At 42.4% G+C, this 23027-nt stretch overlaps 1 protein-coding gene and 1 long non-coding RNA gene across 2 annotated transcripts in view; one reads left to right on the forward strand and one right to left on the reverse strand.

The window, feature by feature from the left end:
• Positions 1-20536, forward strand: part of LOC127061075 (uncharacterized) — a 72213-nt gene extending 51677 nt beyond the window's left edge. Inside the window, exons 3-5 of the long non-coding RNA XR_007780514.1 lie at positions 17274-17408; positions 18123-18195; positions 20173-20536. This is a non-coding gene — a long non-coding RNA (uncharacterized LOC127061075). The remainder of the gene's footprint in view (positions 1-17273; positions 17409-18122; positions 18196-20172) is intronic.
• Positions 1-23027, reverse strand: part of SMARCA2 (SWI/SNF related, matrix associated, actin dependent regulator of chromatin, subfamily a, member 2) — a 201783-nt gene that overhangs the window by 168134 nt on the left and 10622 nt on the right. The gene's annotated exons all lie outside the window — the stretch shown is intronic.

The raw sequence follows: 23027 nt of genomic DNA on the forward strand, positions 1-23027 counted from the left end.
TTGAGAAGGGCAAACTGGAACAGAGGAGTCATCAAAATAAATCTCTCCACCTGTTGACTAGTTTACGTTCAGGATTTCAACCTGGTGGGTTCAAATACTTAACATAAACTAGTCACTAGGTGGGAGATATTTGTCCTGTTTCAAACAAAGATCAATTCCTAATTGCCACAGTCCTCATGAAGACATTCTAGCAGCTAGTTAAGCACCGTCTTAGCATTTTTTTAAATGGAGCTTACAAGTTGCAAAGCTGTCATCACACAGCACAGCCCATCTCACTGTCTGTGGGGAACTGCTGGGTCCAGTTTGAGCCCAGTTGTGTAACAGTGGAGCCTGTTATCTTGGATGAAACAGCAGCAGTGTGTTTGTGTGTGAGGACAGCCCAGGGAGGAAAGCACACAGATAGCTTCTGGGACTTTTGTGGGACAGGCCTTCTCCTCACACTGTCTTTGCAGCTCATGTGGTGATCAACAGCACCCTCCAGCAGCATCTTGCAGGCAGAAGAGGTATGCAGGTTCTGCTGCCTCTTTTGTCCCGAGCACATCCCTCTGAGAGCAGAGGGCACCATGTGCAATCCATCGGTGGATGTGTGCAGGGCAGGTGCAGTGCTGAACATGGATTGGTGGAAAAAGCTGTGCTCCTGAGGGTTTTCAGGTGGCCATTTTTTCCCACATGCACAAAACTGTAGGTGGAAAAGCAAAATGAGGAGGCACGCAAAATTTCACAGTCCAAGGGTTGGAGTGGTAAATCTTCTCAAGATGAAGGAATTAATTTTTCCATCTTTTGTTCCATGACTTCCTATCATTGGAGGAGGTTTGCTCCCTCTTGTTCCTAAGGCTCATCCTTGCATCTCCCCCAACAAAATCAACAGAGTGGGCTCTCACATCCCATGTGTGAATATCTAATGGCAACTACCTAAGGAAGGCATGAAGATGAAGCATGAGGCTGATGTTTGTGCCTGAGGCTTCCTCCCCTAATTTGATGCTGGTTTCATATTGCATTGTTGTATTTCTCCACAATATATGCAGTAAATCTCTGTATTTTCTTCTTCACAAGTGGACCTCCTTCTGTATCAGCAAGTTGCACAAAGCCAGATTCTTGTTTTGAACTTTATGGATCTGTGTTTAAGATACATGAAACTCCAGTATCATGAAACTGTTTAGGACAAAAAAGAACAAAAACCAAACAGCCACTGAATGATCATCAGATTATTGCTCTCTCACAGCAGGGAAATCTGTTTAATCTCTCATAATGTACTAAACACCCCAGCCTGGTCACTGTGGAGAAGCAGACTATGCACAGTCAGAAATAGCAGCAGGAAAGAATGCACATCAGGGAGCACATTCTTCACCTTACCCTGGAGATACTGAAGAAACAGAAGGGGGAATCTCCTTCAAATTGGAACCAAACCACTCACAGCAAAACTTTCATCAGAAAATGCCCAGTATTAGACCCCAGCTAATCTAATCTGTGTCAGGCTTTTATTAGAACTCACTCAGAAGTAAGACAGTTGGTAGGACTATCTCAAGGATATATCAAAGAGATTGTTAATTTTTGTCTCATACAAAGAGACAAAGAAAGATCCCAAATTTAAAATACTAAGCTTGACTCCTGACTGTGGGCATAGTGCAGACCCCAAAAAGCCGCCCAGACACCATCTGCACCTGTGGAGGGTGCAGCCTGTCCTTGCTATCACTCAGAGGGAAGAGAAGGAGAGACATCTGCACTCGACTTTGTGGTCACAGGCATAACATCAGAAGACAGTATAGTCTTTAATGTGGGAAGAAGAGTGTATAATTCATTATGAAATTTAGTCAACAAAAGCTCTTTTCTCTAGCAGCAATCAATACTGGTCTTCCATCTCCTGTTTCTGTCACAAACTTTTTATTTCCCCCTTTTTTTTTTTTTTTCAAAGAAACCCAATCAGTTCTCAGACAGCAAAAGCAAAAAAAATTAGGTAGGATTTTCCTCCCTTACTCCCCCACTCTGACAGAATGATTTTATCCCACAATAGCCAATCTAAACAGTGCAGTGAAAATCATACTTTGCATGCAAATGTGCAGACAGTTTTACCACAGGAATGGAGTCTGTTTAGGTATGGGGTGAGCAGAAGCTGGCTGCTCTCTTCTGAACAGACCCAAGTAGTGCAGCAAGAAATTCACAGATTCAGTGAAAGCAGGAGGAGTATCCCTCCTGTTTTTTGCCACTTTGCTTTGACTTTACTGCCCAGAAGGAGACACTTTCAGATGCAGGAAGCCAACAGCCAGCAGGAAGTCAGCAGCAGGAAGATTTGTCCTCTACCCAGAGAGTCAAGTGGTTCAGACCAGCCTCATACCTTTCATATGAAGGCATAATTATCTGCATACACTCCAGCTGGCATTGAGGCTCTGTTTACCATCACTCTCCAGCTTCAGAGAAACAGTAAATGACTCCTTGCCTGTACAAAAAACAGGGTTTCATGGGAAGACAGATCTGGCCTTCTGCCTGCTGCATTGCCTTGGCCCTTTTGGAACAAGACTGCTAAAAACTCTTGACAGCTTGTTTCCATGGATTTTATACTATGCCCTGAAGTCACACCATAATCATGTAGCTAGCACTGCTGGTGCCTGCATGTCCCCATGCTGCAGGCAAGAGCATCCAAGAGCACTAATGTGCTACATGGCATCGATCACCACTTACCCACAGTGTGTGGCTGACATGAGTGTTGGAGATATGCTGTCCAGACACCTCTCACATTCCTGCGAGAGCATCACTGCAAGCTATGAAAACAGCTCACTTGTCAACTGGCAGCCACCTATGCTAAATAACTGGGTGCATCACTATAAGAGACTTTTAACATATGGTTCTCTGCCTATATTTGAAATCCCCCATCTCATTGTTATTGGGAATTATTAATAACCCTTCACTGGCTCCTCACAGTTGGTGGTATGTACTAAGCACTTGTCCAGCTGTGTTTTTGAAACACAGCGATAGAAATTTGATCTAATATTCTTCCCACCTTGCTTATGCATGCTTTGTGCACTCTTATCTAAGTGGCTTCAATACTTCATACCTTCTGTTTCTCTCATTGCTGCATGTCAATATTCTCTGTTTATTCTGCAGGGAACATACAATTTGCACAATTGTGAGTACAACAGGGCCACAAGATTTGGTCAGTGTTCCTCCTGTAGATGAGGCTTGACTTTTAGCATCACTCTGGACTCAGGTTGCAGGATTCACACACTCACTCAGGCTGGGATTCAAAAGCAGCAAATGGAAAGGTGACGGATAGCTACTTCTGGCTTTTGGCATGTAAGCAAAGGAATTAGCAGGCTGTAACTGCACAAGCTTACAAAGCCTGGAACAGACTGGCAGGCACTGACGTTTGTGTCAGCTGAAAAAGAAAGCAGCAACAAAAACCATGGAACACAGAATAGTAGTACTTCAGAAAGGAAATCTCAGCTATTTGTAGAATGCCATCAGCTGAAATTTCTAAAGACCAGAGGGGCCCATTTTAAAGTGCTCAGCATGCCCAGTCAGGGCCAGGTTTTCAGTTAAGCTCAGCTCCCATGGAGGCAGCTAAACAACAGCCAGACTTTTAAAACCACTCAGTATCCAGCTGTTTCCATTGCAAAAATTCTGTCCCAGTTTTTAAACTGAGCTTAGCACCACCCAAGAGGCTGTGTTATTTCAAAAGCTCTCTCTAAGTGACTTCACACCTGGTGTCATTGTTTCATTGGCTACCTGTCAGAGGATCAGTCCACCTCCATTTCTGTCTTCTTCCACCTCTCCTGAGCCCTGATGTGGTCTGAATAATCCGAACTATCAAAAAACAGTTCTGGGTACTGTACAAAGAAGGAATATCACGAAATGCACCTCACAGACTACAACATGGCGAGCTTCAGAGTTCTGCCAATTTACCAGGCACTTTTGGGCTGCACGAGCCAGCATTATGCATCGACTGCCAATCATGCTGACTCACGTCAAATTATGTCATCTTCCAAATGTCTGAGTTTGGAGGTCTCAACCTTTTTCATATGCAGATGAAGTTGAGAGTTTCTTTCTCCTGAAGTCTGCAGAAAAGCAGAAAGGACAGCAGACTCCTTGATTCAGGGAAGACTGTGTGGCAGATGATATAAAACATTATCTGGTTATCAACACTTGTAGAAATTGCAGTCTTCCTTCTATCAGCATGCCAATGTGAAGCTTTCTAAGGGCAGGAGTAACCCTTTGCTAGGAAAAGCCAGCCTCAGAAGTCCTAAACCTAAACACAGCTCTTACACTTTCTCTCAAACTTTCTGAGAGCTTGTAGAAAGTGTTCAAAATACAGACAATGTGGGAAAGGGTAACATCTTCTGCCCTACTGCCTGCTGTGTGCCATGGCTCTTGTGTAAGCAGAGGGGTGTAATTCAGAACATGGAATGAATCACAGAAATTTTCAGAAGGTGGTCTATTAGAAGAACCAGTTTCCTTTTATTTCAGTTGTTTGTGTTGGGACTTTTGTATGTTTGTTTGGGTTGGGTTTGGAGGTTTTTTGTTTGGGTGGGGTTTTAGTTTTTTTTGGGGGGGTGGGGGTGTTGGGAATGGGGAGGGGTTGTTCTTCTTTTATGTGAAGATCCAGGCAACAGAGAGGGAAGGGCAGAAAATTGATTAAAGAAGCAACTCACCACACAGACAGGATCAGGCTGTGCATGGTAAGGCATGGGTAGCTGAAGACACTTTTATCCTTTCAGAGAGAGCTTCAAAGCAGAAAAGACCTGAAGAGCAGGTGAATTTCAGTCATTTTTTTAAAAAGATGCAGTTAATTTGAGAGGCGTGTTAATTTGAGAGATCTACCCATTTGAAGCTTCCTCCTCTGTCATTCTTTGCTCTCATTTCCTTGATCCCCCTTGCTGTGTGACCATGTGACACGCAGCCGTTTGGTGAGAATTGAGAGAGATATTGGCAGTTTGGGAGCTGTTGTTCCTGCTTATGTATGCAAAGAGCATAATTGCTAAGTGCATCATCTGTTGTAATTTGCACATCCACACACAGAATAGATCAGGGCATTCTTCCCACAAGTATGCAGTGCCTTTTTTTCCTCTCTGCTTTTCTGGACAGTAAAATATTAGGTCTTCTGGATATCACTGCAGCACAGGCTGAACCAATGCCCTAGGAGGTGATCCCTGCCCCAAATATCTTACACTCTTAATATAGCTGCAGAGAACCAGGATGTGAAGCATTATTTCTGTAACTCTCTTGCTTCACATGCAAGTTTGAAACTCCTTGAGAAATAATTCAGGTAGGTCTGCAGCAGGTGTGAGAAGTTAGCAATGCCAAACCCAGCATTACAAAAACACTCTGCAGTCACAGACACACCAAGCAGGGGCTGTGTTGCTCCCAAAGGTTATCTAAGCAAGGGCCAGCCATGGAGCAGTCAGTGAATACTGGTTTGGAAAGCAGTATTCACTGATTGAAAAGAAAAAGTAGCATCTCTGTAATAAAAAGAGGACAAAAGATTGGAAAAATATTAAGAAATCTAGAGAGACTATCAGAGTGATTTTCGGCCTCCCCATCAATTGTGTTGATTCTCACTGTCACAGCCATTTGACTTCTCACGATCTTCTGCAGCAGAAGCCAAGCCAGTATGCTCCTTAAAACCGTAAGATACAGGTCAGGCAAAACCCTCACCTGAAAGTGCAAACTTCAGAGGCATATTAGACACCTCAGAAAACAGCCTTATGCTTCCTGATGACAGGGACAGGGTCTTGTTGTTGTTCCATCTAACTCCCCTAAGTAAACATGCAGCTCATATTGTGTCTTGAGTGCCTTTAATTTCTTCACTGAGCTGTACTTCTTGCAGAAGATTCCTCAATTACTCTTTAGGCCCTTCAGCGACAGAACCTCATTGTCCAAAGGCTTCCTTCAGTCTGTAGCAGACTCCACTGATGTTTATATTAGGATCCTTTACTCCTTTACTCCTTTGCTCAGTGGATCCTGGCCATGTTGTCTCAGGGAGCTTAATCTCCTTCCCTGGTGCCTGGAGTGCTGTGTCTCCTTTTAAGCAGAGATTCAGAAGAGAAAATTTCCTTTCAGGCAATGGTCTTTAAAACAGCAATGCACCTTGTGTGAACACATGGAGGGCCCACTGAGCGTTGGAATGTCAGTTCCTTCCCAACCTAGCTCTTACGCTTAGCAGATCAGAGAGCTGCACTATTGGATGCTACTTTTGTGTAGCAGCACCACAAATGGGGGAGCTGGGGGCTACCAGTGAGCTCCAGCCATTTTCCACGCGTGTGCTTTCAGGTGATGCTTTACGTGTGCATGCAAAGTGCTCTTTTCCTCCAGCTGCACAAGGATGTGGCCCCCAGGCAGAGCCACAGCCACTAGAGGGCATTTGAAGGACATCAGGCCCATGGGTAGCAGGTGTCTGGGCTGGGGGATGAGCCAGCCCTGCCAGCGTGTCCCACTGTTCCAAGCTGCAGCGTGCAGCAAGAAGTCTGATCTCAGTGCCTTTCTCCTTCTGTCTTTCTGCAGTTGTCCCTGGGTACAAAGTAGTGGTTTGCAGAAATTATGGCATAGGTTTGCAGAAAGCATGGCATAGGTTCTTTCTATGGATGAAGTGCTGCAAATGGGCAGCAGCTGAGGTGGAGCAATGCTGCTAAACAGACCACTGAATAACTTTATCTCCCTTGATTGCATCCTTCGAAGTAGTTATGCATGTAGATATTGAACATAGCTTTGTCCATCAGTTTTAATCAGCTGCCTGCAACCTCCTCATTTAGTTTTTCTTGGCATTAAGTCAGAAGTCCATGATTTTCCTACCTTTTGCCATCTACTCTCTCTTAATGGAGAGAGCTGTTCTCAAAGGACAAACTTTAACAAAAGCATACATCTACACTTCATACCAACCTCTTTCAAGTCCATTTCAGTAGACTGAGGAGTTGAATATGGCCTTCTGTATTTGAAGACCAGGGCCTCCAAAGCAAAATATCTGCAGTGACTTCATCACCACGTCTGCCATCCAAAGGGAATGCCTGACACAGACCATAAGAATCCAGACCATAAGAATTCAGTTAAGCTTCATCATGCTCTTTCAGCATGCACTTGCATGGTGACTTTCTGCACAGATGAGTTCCCATGAGAAAAGTTTGCACTGAGGAGCTCCAGGTTGGTATTTCTGCCAACTGCTCCAAGTGCCTTGGAGAAAAGATATAGGGAGGACAAGGGTGAGCTTCCACTCGCAGTGGGATAAGAAATATCAGAATGAGTTTGCCTGATTCTTGTCTATTCTCAGCGCTTTTTGTGGTCCAAGAATGACCAAGTGCCTCCTCAGCTACCTCCCTGTCAAATTGCTTGGCAATACTTCAGATGTGCAGGAGTGGCCTTCTGAAAACTCCTTCTAAAGCAGGAGTCTTGCAGAGTTGAGGAGGAAATCCTGATGCTTTCCATAGACTTGAGAGAAAGGATGTCAAGCCAGCATGGAGTAAGACAGATCAAACACTGCAAAAGTAAAAAGGGAAACAGGCTGTCTATCCCTCAGACATTCCCAGGTTGAGTCAGGTGGACTTGTGGAGGGGACTGGGAGCCCTTGGGGTACAGGTCCAGAATCTCCACCCCTATAACTGGCAGAGAAGCACAACACCATGACTCATCACTATGTGCTAGAATGCAGCTAATGTGGGGTGGGAGTGGGAGTGATAGGCTGAATTTAGCTCAGGACACTACTGCTCAGGTGCAGTAGTATGAGCACCTGTCTGCTCTTGGAAGCAATCCTGAGGGACATGTGAGATAGCATTGATGCTCTTGTGTTTCTCCCTGGGGTTGCTATACCACCCTTCTGCTTCCAGGAGCTTGGACAGAGCACATCAAGCTTTAGGGTCAAGAGAGGCACTTTTATACTAAGTCATGCCTTAATTCTCAGCAGTAACTCAGAGAGCAGTGCAGGAATTATTTTTATGCCAGTGGTAGAGACAAGAGGTATTTCTTGGGGCACAGTAGCAGACCTGTGGGTAGAGCTCAGGAACCTTGATAATGTTATTCTGCTGGATAATGTTATCCAGCTTTTTTACACAGCAAGCCAGGTTTTACAGGCATTGAGCTACCTGTCTCCATTAATGAATTAAGACCCAGCAAACCACAAACTGAGCTAATTGGTATATTTTTCCCTTAAGAAGAGAATTAGAAAACACACTTGTACTGGGAATTGCGGATGATACATTCTGCCTGAAGGAAAACAAATTATCACTCCAGCAGGAAAACTCACATCTCCAGGGTTCTGAAAGAAACTCATGTTGACTCTCTTGTTTTAGTCTGTGGGGGATTTGAGAGGAATGATTTGAGACAGGAGCAATGGGGAAAATTCTCACTTTGTGTTCTCTTTCTCTTTTCCATGACTGTCACACAACAGGTGATGAAAAGGCTTCCTCAAAGTCATTGAGGTAAATGCAGATTACATTTCATACATAACAGACAGTTGTTGCAAATCTTGACTGTTACTTCTTTAATGATATACTGTTTTCAGGGATGCCATAGATGCCATTGCTGTTCATTAAGTAATAGATTATATATTTTTCCACCCACAGCATGAGGTGCTGCTTGAAAGGAGAACTGAACTAAATAAAATAAATAAATAAACTAAATAAAGCTCCCAAAGTGAACAGAAGGCACTGTGGTTACCCAGTTAAAACTGCTGCTGGTTTCAGGATGGCTTTGTCATCTTAGGTCACCTTGGTGACACACAGGTGTGAGAAGAGTGGTGTGATACCATAATCCTGCCTATCACAAGAATGTGGTATTTTCCTTGGATTGCCATGCAAATTCTTGAATCCACCTTTGAAAGCCATCTGTTCAGATCCTGCACCAACTTGGGCTCTTGCAAGGATACTCCAGAGTTTGTCTGAGGAGAGGCTGTCTGAGGAGACTGTTCACGTATGTCCAGTGTTAGACACCAAGAGAGGACATGAACTTCGCAGATCACATTTCAGCAGTGACTTTACCAGTTGTCAAGGCTGCACAAGCACTGGATTTTAAAGTTGAAATAAGGTGTGGAACCTTAAAATACCACTTTTGTGGAATCTTGGCTTCTGGCATGTGAGTCTTACCCTGGCAATGTGATGCTGACAGCACTGCCATGTCCTCCTGAAGTCAGTGTGAACAGGTTATGTTTGCAACAGCAGAGAGGAAAGGAACAAAGTAGAAACATACTTTCAGTATTAGGTTAAAAAAAATCCTGCATTTAAAAGGTGTACTTCTTTTCTTATATTAGTACAAGTGTGGGAAAATCTGGGATACAGAACTTTCAAACAAAAACAGTGTAAGGTTAGGTTCCACAGGAATGAATTTTGTAAATCAAATTTAAGCCTTCTGAATAAATTTAGTAAGTTATCATTATTACAGTAGAGTTATGGCAAAATAAATCTACTGGATGTATAGAAATTATAATTCTTAGGAATACATCAGGCCAAATAAAAGCTGAAGGTGAACTTTGGTCAGACAGTAAATACAAAATAATAATACTGTACACAAACTTCTGAATAAACACATAGAAGCTTGAGCAATTTCTTAAGATGCCAAAACATCTTGCTGACCTCTTTTTGCAGAGAGCACTATTCTCCTTGTATAAGACAAGGTTCAGTTATGGGCAATTATCAAAGTATTTGTCAGTATTTGTGTATTTGTACTAACACTAGTTGAGATGGCTGTATATGGGTACATCACAATGAAAAAAATTAAGCAAAAATTAACATTCCTTAATTTTTTTTTTCTTTTGGTGGTAATATCTGCTGTCATGAGATAATAATGAGTTCTACTATGTAAGGTTTGAGAATCAAAATGTAACACTTAGCCCTGAACATTGCCATCTTCCTGGTAGAAACACAGGGTGATATTTTGAGGTATTTATATTTGCTGACAAAATATCTAGTTTTCTACATGTAGATGTATTAGCTACTTGTAGATTTTAAAACATATGCTAAGCAGCTGTGACTGTGTGGGGCTAATGCCACATCAAGACCCACAGCCTTCTCCCCTCTCCTCATTCAGACTGCTGGGAGAAAGGGCTGTGCTCTACTTTCTGTGCAGCCAGGGTCTCTCAGGAGACACCTCTTGTTGAGTGAAGTGTGCCTCAAGAAGGCACACAAGCATGAAGAATGTAGAGCAGCTACTGACTTTGATGGGCTTTCTCTTGTTACTTCCTCCTAATCCCATCTTTCAAACTAGTATTTGGAGTGGGTAAGCAACTTTATGTGGGGATTTTTGTGCCTCTCAAGAAGAGACTTAATTATACACAGGAATGTTTTTGCCTAAGCAATGGGACAAGATCTCAATTACACTTCGACCACCACAAATTTTCAATATTGTAATCACAAGAATCTTTCTGCGAAGGATAAATTGTAGACAAAGTAACTTACTGTGAAGAGCACTGTTTTTTGATATCTCCCTCATAACAAACAAATAATAGTTAATAACATCAATTGAGCAGATTCTAGGGCAGCTGGCCAAGGAAAGTATTTGTCTTGTGCTGAACACCTTCTGTTGCACTCTGCAAACACAAGCTGCTGGAATGACCTCAGCACTTCTTTTGCTTTTATTCAAAGTCACTGAGATGTTTATGATTCAGTTTCCTCCCTATCTCAGCCGTAAATATCTATGTGGCAAAGGCCTGTAAATCTGCCATTCAGGCAGCAAAAAACAACAACATGCCAATCCAATAAATTACTCCCTCACAGTGTTTTCATTACACAAAGAAGACTTTTTCTGTGTTCTGTCCAAGAACACCATCCCGCAAAGTTTGCTTTATAGTAAACAAGGGAGGTCCAGCAGAGATGGGCAACAGATCAGAGGAGAAAGTCATGTAAACTAAAGCAGGGTGAAAAAGAAAAGAAGGCATAATTATTGTTGAGCGTGTTCTTAAATCACCCAGTGATTCTGTCAAATTCACTTTCCTACACAGATTACATTTTTTTGGAAGTGGCCTATTGTGGATGTATTCATTAATACCTGGATATTTAGCAGTTCTCTGAATGGTTTGGTATTTTTTCCTGCTTTCTGAGTAGGAAAATGAATTTTTTCCTGTATTTTTTTGCTGCTAATCCACTAGAAAGGGATAATCAACCAACAGGCAGTTGAAGCAAATTCTTCCTGGGCAAATAATGAATTTATATTTGGCTACAAAGGGTATTTCAAGACCTTACAAATAAAAAAATCTGTAAACTAGTGCATTCATCATTTACAAACTGAAGAAAAGACTTGTTTCAAACTCACTGAGTAGTTTGCTCATTATAATTTGTTCAACTTCAAAGTATGTGATAAAGCAGTGATAAATGCCTCTTTCAATGCCCAATGCCCTATTTATACATCTGCTGATAAGTACATGCAGAGGAAAGATGGTGTTAAAAATAATTTTGTTTCACTATTGCTACTTTTCTTTTGAGAGCTCACATAGATGTGATCAGCATTTTTCTTTCCCTATAAAGGTAGATTTTCAACATTTCTTTATTACTTAGGACTAAAGATGAAACACCTGCAAACAAAAAAACCCCAAGAAAACCAAACCAACCCAAACCAAAAAAAGCAACAACAGCCCCCCAAAAACACAACAAAAAACCTCCACAACACTAAAATCAAACAGGCCCCCTGCAAAAAACCAACACACACACATATAAAACCTGAAATAAAAAAACAAAGAAAGACAAAAAGAAAGGACCAGAAATCAGAAGCTGCAATCAGATTGGCTCAAACATTTTATGTCCTGAAGGACTTGATTCTCTTCCATATCTCTGGGCTCAGCCTGTTGCACAGGCATCCATGCATTTTTCTCCTTCAAAATAAAAGCCATTTTCAGTTGTGGCAGGATGTTATACAAGCAGTTTTTTACCTAACTCAGGAAAAATAAGAGGAGGAAGAGGAGAAAAACAGGATGATTTCATCTGTTTGTTGGACTTCTCTGTATAGGTTGCTATATTTTAAAAAAACTGAGACACTTGCTTCAGTAGGTATGTTTTAGAGCTGATGCCAAGAAGGGAATAAAAGTGGTGAGACAGAGAAATGGAGAGAAGGTCAGAGCCACTCCTCTTCAGTAAGAATGTGGAAAGAGATCAAAGGGGGAGGATGAGCAGAGAAGAGCTGTGGGAGCCTTGGAACAAGACAAAATGGCAAAAGTCTTGAAAACAAGAAAAACAGAATTTTACACTTTCTGTGCATAGTAAACAATGTTAAAATGTTAATTTCAACACATAGAAAATAGTGCTAAAAGCAGCAATCAGCTGAGGAAGCTGAAACCTGGGGATCATGAGAGAAGGTTCAGCATTGGCAGTATAAGAAGACAGGGAAGGAAAGGGGGGGAAAGTCTCAGACCCAAGGAAAGTCAAAGCACTGCAGGAAGACAGAAGGAGGAGGTCAGCTCTGTCTCTGTTCTTCTGCACAGCGAGGGCTTGGCACGCATGTGTGTCTGCACGAGGAGAAGGGCAGAGCAGTGCGCAGTGTGACTGCGGTATGGCTCACTAAAAAGAGTGGTTACCACAAGAAAGGGAAAAAGACACGCACTAGAGTAATTTAGCACCAGCTGTGCTTACTATGTTTTAAATGCTTTTTTCCCTTGTGTTGTACAAACAAGCCTAATTTTGAACAGGATGTTGTCCTTTCACTGCCTTCCCTGTAGCTGATGTTCTTGTCAGCATCTCCTGCCCTAAAATACAGACTACGTGGTAATGATGCTGCAGTGCACTAACTTTCAGACAGCGGGAAGAACAACCCTTTGATAACTATGAGGCCTCTGCTGCAACAGTAGAAATAAAAGCCTTCAGAAAGGGGTGGCCTGGCTGCTCCTTATTAAGGTGTTTAGTGTATTTTGTCATGAAACACTGCAGAACCACAAAGTAACACACAGGCAAAGCGCAAGGGCCAAGGAACAATAGGAAGCCAGTGGTGACTGCTTTTTTCTAGCTTCAAACTACCTTGTTGATTACAGCATGGTAATAATAGTGTTTTGCAGGCAGCTGTGCTCCTTCCTAACACACTGTGTGGGAACAAGGGAACACAGGGCTGGTGCCCAGCTTCCTCTCCAGTAACACATGGCCCTAGAGAGAGGCAATGCTGCCCAAGGCAGGAATAAGCACCATCTCCATTTTTTTAATTGCAGCCTGAAAGATCAATACTGGGAAAAACAAAAAATGGCAGATTTTAAAAAGTGGGCATCCCAGCTGAAGGAAAATACCCTAACAAAGTCACAGTAACAACTTGCTCCTGTCTATTTTGTGTCTACCTATTGTAAACTCCACTACCCTGCTATGTCACAGGACTTTGATAACTATTTCTGCAGACCTGATTTAAGAGCTGTCTGTGGAAAGATTATCTAAGATGTCTATCTCAGATACCCGGAAAACCTGAAGACATCTTTATGGCAGAGAGCTGTAATTATCTAATACACCAGGAATATGATTCAATTACACATCTATTGCAGAAGCAAAGCCAAAAAACCCCACAACAAACTGTGCAAGTCTTTGCATTTCTGTAACTGCAGAAAACTGGGCGGTCCAGTAACCTTGCCAAGGTGTTGGCCATCAGAATCTTTATTCAGCATGCTATGTGTCTGTTTCCACAGCCTTGCACTACAAAGGAGGTCAGGACAGGGGTTCCTTCAGGCATGTGGTGGAGCTGTGTTCATCAAACACAATACTGAAAGTGTGGCTTGAAGCAAGAGTAAAATGTGGTATCTTTAGAGCAGTGTTATTTCACAGAAATACTGCCTTGTCTAAGTGCTCTGAATAGCCAGCCAACTCACCACCAAACAGGAGAAGGGGGCTTGGGCTAACACAGAACAGGCATGGATTTGCCCTCTGAGGCTACCCCGGCAAGCCATTCCATAGAAGCATAGCACTGGAGGCAGAGGGGGCAACCTCAGTCAAGTGGGCAGCCTGAGTCATGCCAGGTGAGTTCTGTGGAGAGCCTGGTGATCTTTATGGATACAGCCTCAATTCAGCAGCCCAGGAATGCACTTTCTCACAATATGTGTATGGATTCCTTGAGGACCTTGGAAAGAGGACATGACTTCTGGTGCCAGTGCCACTTGTCTAGCTGTCTGTCCCAGATCAAGGTAGGCAAGAATTTTTTCAGAGAGTTATGATGATCCTCAACATCACCATATGTAAACTTGATTAAAATCCTGCTGTCCTAATAGCCCCTTTTTACTTAGCCTTTCCTCAGGCAGATTCCCAAACACTAAGCAAAATGGGCTTCAGGATCTAACTCAGGGAATTTATTTTCTCCCATCACAACAGGAGAGAATGTTCTGCTCTGAGAATCTGAAAAAGATTTGTAAAGTACAACCACAAAAGAAGTTTCCTCTGGAACCCTCATTTCCTGGCTGCAGTATGCCTGTCACATTTCCACTGATTCATTGTTCAGCTTCAGGAAAGAAAACAGCTCTCAGTCCCTCTGCTGAAGTTTGCTCCATTTGTAGCATAGCCTGTGATAAAATCCTCACTGCACTGTCTTGGATATTCACTGCATCCTTATTAAACAAGAGGGAATGCTCGATGCATAAATTATCCTGTGCTTAGTTTTGCATGGCATATAATTTTAAAGCATTTAGAAATGTGGGACTTAGTCAGCATTTATCCTCACAGCTGTGGCAATTTCAGTCTCAGTGACTTGCTTGCTAAGGATCTGATGCTGAGTTTCCATTGTAAGCAATGCCCACAGTGTCTGAGGGACAGCACGGAACTTTAAGGCATAAGCTCTCTCACCAAGCAGCGTTCACCTTTCTGCAAAGAACAGGCATGTACATCAAGCTCTGCTCAAATCCCTGCACTGACCATGACACTGTGAGCAGACTCCAGCCCTCCAGTCCATAGGCAGGGCCAAGGAGCATGATAGTCACCCAATCACTTAGCAGTCACAATGTTTGCTGTTTCCAAGTGTGTCTTTCCCTCTGCCTGGTTTTGAGGCTCCCAAAACAGTGCAGCAGGAGAGAGAATGTTTTTCAAGCCTGCTTGCTACGGTGGGCTGTGCCTCCAACACACGTCAGTATATTAAACTGGAGAAAGCTGTAGCAGGCATAAACAGAATCAAACCCTGGTGAGTTTTAGGTCTGCCCCAAGACTGCAGGCAGTCCTGCCCACTGCAAAATTACAACCCTCCCCACAGGCCAGGATAGGAAGCCTTCATCTTACCTTACCTTACCTTGACAAATCAAAGTATCATCTATTCTCATATAAATTCCTGATGGAGACAGACAGCTGACTTCAGTTTCTGAAACAAAATTATCCAGATAGACCCATAATTTAAAGAAAGTTAAAAAAATATTTTAAAAAATTTTGTTCTGTTTTTCAGAAACGGCAGAAATTCCCTCATTAGCTTAAGGATGTCACATTAAATAGAGAACAGATGTTGTGAATAACCACACTTTTTCTTAGGTACACTAACAAAAGGCAGTAGCCTTGCGGTTCCCCTAGCATCTGTCTTATATGTTGTACTATGGAACAATCCACTTATATTTTACTCTTCATCTGTCAGTAGTGAAAGTGCTTTTAAGAAGGTAGTGAACCACTCATTCAAGATTTGATGATTGAAGATACCCCTGGACATGCTCAAGCGAAACAGAACCAAACAATCTCTTTAGGGAAGAGAACCAGCAAGCAGGCTCTGTGTGTAAACAAAATTGTCCTCACAAGAAAACATGATGACCATCTTGACAGATTTGCTGTTGGAAATGGACAATGAGTCTTGGTCAGGGCACGCGAGCTTAAACGAAATGGAGTGAGGCACCTGCTTCAGAGCTCTGCAGTTTGTTTCAAGTCATGAAACAATTCCCCTCTTATCCTCATTTTCATCCTCTTTTCAGATAAAGGCCACAACTCCAGCTTTAGTAGCAGCTGAAATTTTTTTCTGTTGAAGAATTCCAGGAAAAGGATCATGCCTGAAAATGACCATTTCATTATTTGTGAACTGAAGCAGCTGAGAAATGCTTTGAGAAGGGACGTCCCAAGGTTAGAAAGAAGGAAATGGTGTTTCACCTGCTCTTGTGCCTTACATCTCTCCCATGATTAAATTTGCAATATCTGCTCTCCGCCTCTCTGTGGCTGCTTCCATCTGTGCAATTGTGTTGGGGTCACTACTCTAAAATCTGCAGCTGTCCTCAACCTTTCCTTTGCATATTCATTTGTCACACTAACAGTTTCCCACCTGAAGTGTCTGTTGGCAGCAGGAGAGTCTGTGTGAGAGAATTTGAACACATGCCCTAAACCAGCCATTTCTGAATTTAGCTGGGGACAATCAACTAACTCATAATTCTCCCCTCTATTAATCAGTGCTGGGGGCTTGCAATGTCCCAGCACATTTCCCAAAACACTATTTTTCATCTAACATAGTAAGCATCTAAATTTAGCTCCTGGTCTGAGCAGTACTTGAGAAAAAAGCTCTGTCACAGAAGCCTACTCTGAAGGCTGAAGTGCCCAAGTTCCCACAGCGCAGATATCCCCGTGCCTATCAACCTCTGCTTCAGCTTGCTCTTGGAGAGCCAGTCCAGGACCATGCAAGTTACTGAAATGTCAGACAACAGTGAAGATGCCCCTGAAGTCTGGATCCTAGCAGTGATACTGCTCAGCTTCCTTTGAAATGGAGTCCTGTTAAAAGTGTTGAGAAATTTTATTAACAACAGCAGTCACAGAAAAACCATGATTCTGCAACGATGAAGAGAATATAGTTACACAAAAAAGTGGGGTAAGAAAACAGATAAATCTGTTGGGTTTTGCCTGACAGGTATAGCCCATCTCCTGGATAGGTCACCTGAACAATGGACTGGTACATTATGTCTGCAGAACTGTTGAAAGACCTTGTGCTTATATGGAATCAGAGAATTGTCTAGGTTGGGGAAAAAACCCTATTCTGGGACAGGAGATTAATCTAATCCAGCCAATAATATTGTCTTCTTCAGTTTAATGAGAACGAAGTTCATTGTAAGTCCCATCACAAATTCCTGATATGCCTTATTAGTACCAGATTTTTACATTTTCTCTCCTATCAGTTATAATGTGATGTGTTGGTAGTCTTCTGCAGAGCGCCCTCGTATTGGATCCCTTGAACCCAAAGATTGTACCTCAGAGAAACAAAGTCACAGCACCAAGCCCACACACCAGCTGGGTTCGTCACTGCTCAGCACGCTGCTGAGAGCAGGGAGGCAGCAGGGCTGCACATGGGAGCTGGGCTCTGCGTGCCTGCCTTGTGCTTCTCTGCAGCCACAGCCTCTTTAGCCTCTGCTGGGGCTTTTCCATGGGTCCAGAGGTTGCAGCACTGAATTCCAGCATTTTCTTTACAAGCTTTCCATGAAATGTGACTGTGGAGAGTCGACCTGGGCTGGATGCCAGGTGCCCACCGAACTGCACTAGCACCGCCTTCGTCAGCTGGGCGTGGAAGGGGGACAAAATAAAATGGAAAGCAGCTCACAGGTCAAGGTAAGACAGTTTACTAAGGCAAAAGTAAAATGGTGCTTACTCAAACAAAGGAAAAACACAATGATTTTATTCTGTACTTCCCATCAATAGTGGACCACTTCCCATGAAGCAGGGCTGCAGCACATGTCACAGTTGCTCTGGAAGGCAAACACTGCAAACACTGTCAGTGTTCTTTCTCTCCCTTCCTCCTCCTTTACTTAGCTTTTCTATCTGAGCTGGCATTATCTGGTATGGAATATCCCTTTGGTCAGTTTGGGTCAGCTGTCCTGGTTGTGTCTCTGCCAAGATTTTGCCTATCCCGAGGCTGCTGGTGGGAGGGTGGAACGATGGAGAGACAGCGCTGGTGCTGTGCAGAGCTGCTCAGCAGCTGCCAAAACTCTGGTGTGTCACCAACACGCTTGTAGGTACCAAGGCAAAGCAAGCACTGTGAGGACACCTGTGAGAAAATGAACTCCATCTCTATAACATGACAATAAGCAATAATGCTTGTATAAAAGCCCTGATGCACCCTTGTCCATATTGTGTGTACTTTCCCAGATGAAGAAGTGTTCATGAGGAAATGTCCCACTGTCTTCCCCTTGTGGGGATAAAGTCAGTGTCAAATGTGCATAGCAGGATCTTAAAGGTTTCTGGAACTCATAAAATAGCAAAGAACAGCAAATATTTACAAAGCAAACTCAAGTGAAAATAAATTCATTTTCTTTCATCCTTCAGAAGCAGTGGGATTTTTAAGTCTGCTACACTTACCGCCACATAATTTCTTTAGAACTATGAGGTGAAAATTCAGGTAAGTTCAACTAAGAGCATATGAACTATTTTGTGTGTCACATTTGAATTAATGTCTGAGGTGTCATTCTCAGAGAAGTGCTCAATATGGAAGTGTGGTCTCTGGGAATGCAAATAGCTCACACAGGTTTTTGGCAATGATAAACAAATGGATGTTTGCACAGGTGTAATTAAGCACAGAAGAGGCAAACCTCTACGCAGAACTGATTTACAGTCAAATTTATCAGCCTTGAAAATCCAGATTACATTGCACGTTGCTGTATTATCAAATGGTGTTTCAGTTTCTTGAATTCCCAGATCTTCCGAATGATGTAAATTAGGTGATAACTTTGGAAATAAGGTGAAATTGGTTTAAACTCTGACAATGTCAGTGGAGGGGGCAGGGGGTAGTCAGGACAGTGTGTGAGTAGTGCCTTATTGCAAGTATGGGAAGTCCATCTTCCCAAACACAAACATAAAGCAGTGCAAGCCATGGAAATAATTTAATAGAAGGTAGTATCTACCTTCATGGCAGTATGTCTTTTCCAAATAGTGCACCAATAGATAAAGAATATTCTTTACTTTGAAGAGTTTGCTCTTGCAATAGAGAAGTAAAACCAAAACACTATTTTGTACATAGGTAAGATGTATGGGAATGTCATGAAGAATGTGGGACTCATAATAAAAGTTTAAACAAACTTAGCTCTGATATTGCTAATGCAAAACTTCAATCCCTAAAATCAGAGCCATCGTTCAAACAAGATTTCCTACAACTCTAAAGGCTTACTGAATCTCATAGCAGAAACAGATTATTCCAGTTCTTTATTCCTCCCTTACATCAATCAGCCCAACCTGAATTCAGCAAATTTCAGGAGGTTGAGAAAGTAATGAAAGAATTTAAATGTTATTTGAGAAATTTTCTGTCTTCCTTATGATTACTGCATACTCAAAACTGTGACAACCAGCAGATGTCTCTGCAGCTACTGATCACACAAGCTGCACACAAGTGGAAAAGAGGAAGAATTTAATGAGTGAGCCTTCACTTTAAGATTGACTTCCAGAAATGTCAAATCTACACAACAAATTCCAGAAGAGCAGAGACTGACAGCATTATAGCAGCTGTCAGTCTCTGCTCCCTAGGAAGGAATCAGCATATAGATTCCTCCCTAGGAAGGAATCAGCATCTTACTTAGTTTTAAAAATAGTGACATTAGCATCTTAGCACTGTCTGTTTACAGGATGGTTTATCAAGAATAAAGTTTCTAAATTTGGTATCTTTGCCTCAAAAAGGCATTGTTCTCAAAAAGGGCAAGCTTGCTATCCCTGGAGCTAACCTGTACCTGTACTCCTTGTCCTCCCACAGAAGAAAATGACTGCCACAAACATCCCTTGCTTTACTCCAACTCAGGGCATCAGCTTCAGGCTTTCCTTTGTTAATGTATAAACAGAAACATGTGAAAAAAATAGTATTTACCCTACCAAAATAAGACACCCTGCTGTACATCAAATTCCCTCTGTGGGGGGAGGATAAGCTGGAAAATGAGGCAGATGATAGTTATGAGTCACAGTATTTAATGTGCTATGGTAAGGCACTTGAATGTTATGACTCTGAGAACAATAGAAAAAGCTATTTGATAACAAAGCACATATTTTCTACCACTGTGAATGATTTGTAAGCCCACTGAGTTGCTGACTTGCAGCCTGATGTCTCCTGGTAGAGTCGTCTTTATTGAACCCTGCTGGTTCTAAAGATTTCCTGGCAGGTAGATTTGTGTAGCATTTCTGTCTTGTACAGAGGCAGTCCCTCTTGCCACAAAGTTACAGCTGGCTTTTGGATTGAGACAACTGAGGCAGCATAGCAGAAAAATGGAAGTTCTTTTAAGCCATTTTTTCTCTTCCTGAACTCTGAGTGGCCCAAAACCAAGTGTGACTTGCCACTGACTTCAATAGACCCTGCTTGCAGACCACTGTAAAATGAGCACCTCTTACCCCCTCACAGGTGGCATGGAAAAGATGCTGAAGAGGCAGAGAGGCTCTCTGGAGTGAACGCAATTGCATGTCTGTCAGGCTGCATCAGCGCTGTGGGTGGTAGGGAGCACAGGCTGGGGCTGCCTGCTGAGAAAGGAGCCCTTGCTCTGGCTGCTGTGTCCCTGACCTGCTGCGCTGTGGGCCAGGCACAGCCCTTGCTTTAGCAGCACTCTCTGGCAGTAACATCTACACACATACGCATCCCACTTTACGGAAGATGCTAACGCATAAGGCAGTTCTCTGGATTCGCTTCTCAGATTACAATATATGTGTAGGGTCACAGTTTATCTTCTCCAGATCTTCTAATTATTGAAATTCAAGAACCCCATTTATTTCAGGTAATGAAATAGGAAAATCCGACTGGCATTATGGTTCTTGGCTGAAGACCTATAACAAATGTGATCCTTCTCCTTTCCCTTCCAAGTAAGGTGGTGGGTCATTCAGTTTAAAGGGGAAAGAAGATCAGATGGTGGTAAATGTCTTTACTATATGGCATATATTTGTATTAAAGGTTTTTATTTTTCTTATTCTTTCATTTCTGTGAATTACATTTTATTCCCCTCTGTTTTAAATAAATTGAGTAGCAAAATTTGCATATACATTTAACCACTATTTAATGAAAAGCCTGCAGTTCATATCTGTGATCCACGATGTATGATGCTGCCACAGGAAAAGTAGCTAGTGTTGTTACAGACCTTCATCTTAATTATGAAAATTTTTTATTTAAATATAGAACTGAGCATACAAAATACAGCACTAGGCCATCTGTTAGTTTTCCATCTGGACTCATTTGCAAAATACTCTCTGTTTCCCTCCTAAACACTATTTATAATCTTCCTTGGGAAAAAGTATGACTAATCTACAGCACACAAGAGATAGCTATTTGAATGCCACTTTTAATAGAAGCGGCTATGTAGTTCAAAGTAGTAGCAAAATAGATTTATTTTGTTTTGCATGCAGGTGTAAAAGCTCACATGATTTCTAGACACAAACAAATTTTTTTTGTATTTTTTTCCTCTAGCAAAAAGTGAAAAGCTTCAAGATTTCTGATTTAATGGAAAAGTTATAAATGAGAATGAACAGTTATTATTTTGAAGTGCCTGACCAGGACTTTTGCAGTCATTCTGAAATGGCTTGTATTTCTTTCTTGCTCAGTCTGAAAAAAATCCCAGAGGCCTAATTTCTGAAGACGAGCACTCAGATTATACTTACCATAAGGTATCATCTGAGCTGAATATTGCAATATTAGTGTAATCTCTAGTTTTTTGGTCCAAACCCATGTTCCCCACTCAAATAAAGGTGTGGGCAATGGGTCTGCCATACCTCAAAGCAGCAGTTGCAGGGAGTCCACTGGAAGCCACCTGGAAGACACATGCATGGGGCTGGTTTGATGGTACCCTCTAAGGCCATCTGTGGGTCACCACTACTGTCCTCCAGAGCCACCGACAATGGGCTGCTGGGAGTTGCCTCCTATTTTCTCTCTTCACTCAGCATCATAGAGCAGGGAAAACCTAATTCCCTGGAGGCTATTCCCTAGTCACTCTTTTACACCTCTGAGTCGGGTATCCTGAAGTACCTTCTCAGGTCCTCCTCCCTCCTCTAACACATCATCTTTGGTCAAACTCTACTTCACAGTTGCCAGAGTGGAAAGCAAAAAGGGGCTTATTTCAAAGGTTTATGATTTGAAGAGCAACTGTTTGGTTGTACCTTACTCTTCTCCTTCTCTTTATTTTTCAGAGAACAGGAAAGTGTTTTTAGACACCGCTTCTTGTTTTAATTCTTCATAAAAAGGCAAAGGCTGGTTTCTCCTGAATAACTTGCAATGCAAAGTTCTGAAGAAGTTCTTTGCAGGGTAATGCTAAGTCATCTTTGGGGGTTATTTTTGGTGAGCAAACAAGCTATGTTCTAGAAAACACATAAAAATAAAGAACTCGGATAAATTGGCAGGCCCCCTGCCATTGCTTCTTCAGGCTGTCTAGTATCTCATTGCTCTTGCCTGTCTGTCTTTCTGCCATCACTATGGCAGGATGTTTTAAGTTCTCTGCTACAAGGACACATTTTTTCTCTCTCAGTTTTCAGTACTATGCATAAATGCATTGTTGCAAAATGAAGCTTGCGTGTGCAGTTACAATACAGCCCTCCCCTACACCCCAAACCCCAAAATGTGGTCCCTGGCTACTGATTGTGAAATGGAAGATACTTGAAAAGTTGCAGCAGTCCATATGCAGAATCCTTACTTTAATACTGGCAAGACCTAAAAACTCCATGCAGCAGACCAGTTTTTATTTTATGTTAGCAAGAACAAAATGACACTCTAAAATACCAACTACTATCTTTTTAATGTCTTCCTGTCCAAGATGAAAAAACTGCCTTATCTCAGAGTGTTGTATACATTTACAATGAACTAGAGAAAATCAGAACAGATGCAGGAGGTACAAAAGACTCATAAGTACTAAGTTTAAATGACTATAATGCAAACATTAGTAGCTATTTACTAGCGATTTAATTAACTTCCCCCCACCCATACCACCTCGGTTTTAATTCTTTCAATAACATATGGCAACTGTAGAGTGCATTTTGCAAACGTTCCCCCCTCACAAATATTTGCATACTTACTGCTACATGTGGCTCAGGAACTGAAGAACATTCTGTGGCACGCAGTAGGCACATGTGGAGCCACTGGGACAAACTTTGGGCTCTGTAGTGTCCCCATTCAAACTGCTTCAGAGCCCTTTCTCCACTGTCAGGCTTTGGTCCCTGCTGGCTCCTGTGTGCTGGTGATGGCCCTGCCCTTTGCTCAGCTGCCTGTTTTTGCCTGTGTGACAG

Source organism: Serinus canaria, chromosome Z (assembly GCF_022539315.1).
Source record: "Serinus canaria isolate serCan28SL12 chromosome Z, serCan2020, whole genome shotgun sequence".
NCBI classification, from domain to species: Eukaryota; Metazoa; Chordata; class Aves; order Passeriformes; family Fringillidae; genus Serinus; species Serinus canaria.